This window comes from Etheostoma spectabile, chromosome 15 (assembly GCF_008692095.1).
Source record: "Etheostoma spectabile isolate EspeVRDwgs_2016 chromosome 15, UIUC_Espe_1.0, whole genome shotgun sequence".
In the NCBI taxonomy this organism is placed as follows: Eukaryota; Metazoa; Chordata; class Actinopteri; order Perciformes; family Percidae; genus Etheostoma; species Etheostoma spectabile.
The window spans coordinates 11,087,951-11,088,407 of NC_045747.1; the positions used below are offsets into that span (position 1 = coordinate 11,087,951).

A 457-nucleotide genomic window follows, 5' to 3' on the forward strand; every position below is an offset into this window, starting at 1 on the left:
TTCATTTTCACATTTTTTTTTTTTTAAAGGAAGCATCCATTAGACCAAACAACAATAACATTATCTTTCCTCCTCTACAGTCATATTTGTTTTATTCAATGAACAAACTTGAGATCTGACATGCCAGCTTGAAAAATTTAAACAATAAGGGGATAACCTCTGGACTGCTAACCACCACAGAAAGCAGTCTGAAAGAAGTAGCACGTTTATCTCCTTATCTCCAGATCCAGCCCTCCACAGCCTCACTGTAAACCCCTTAACCTGCCATCCTCTCTCTCTATGAAGGAACTATGGATTTGTGACATCTCTACAGATGTTGTCACAGCTCTGTCCCCTCTTGGGCCCGTCTTTGCAGACATAATGACCTCCTGCTACTGCTGAACTCACACACCACTACCTCCCTCCCATCCGCCCTCCTCGTCTGATATGGGTCACACAAGTCACTGGTTGAAAAAAA

The 457-nt window shown here is 42.7% G+C and overlaps 1 protein-coding gene across 2 annotated transcripts in view; it reads right to left on the reverse strand.

The window, feature by feature from the left end:
- Positions 1-457, reverse strand: part of adgrl1a (adhesion G protein-coupled receptor L1a) — a 104,595-nt gene that overhangs the window by 1,195 nt on the left and 102,943 nt on the right. For both annotated transcript variants that reach the window (XM_032538531.1, XM_032538530.1), the window contains exon 25: positions 1-457. This exon is cut by the window's left edge and continues 1,195 nt beyond it; it is cut by the window's right edge and continues 4,815 nt beyond it. The gene's annotated coding sequence lies outside the window, so the exon portion shown is untranslated.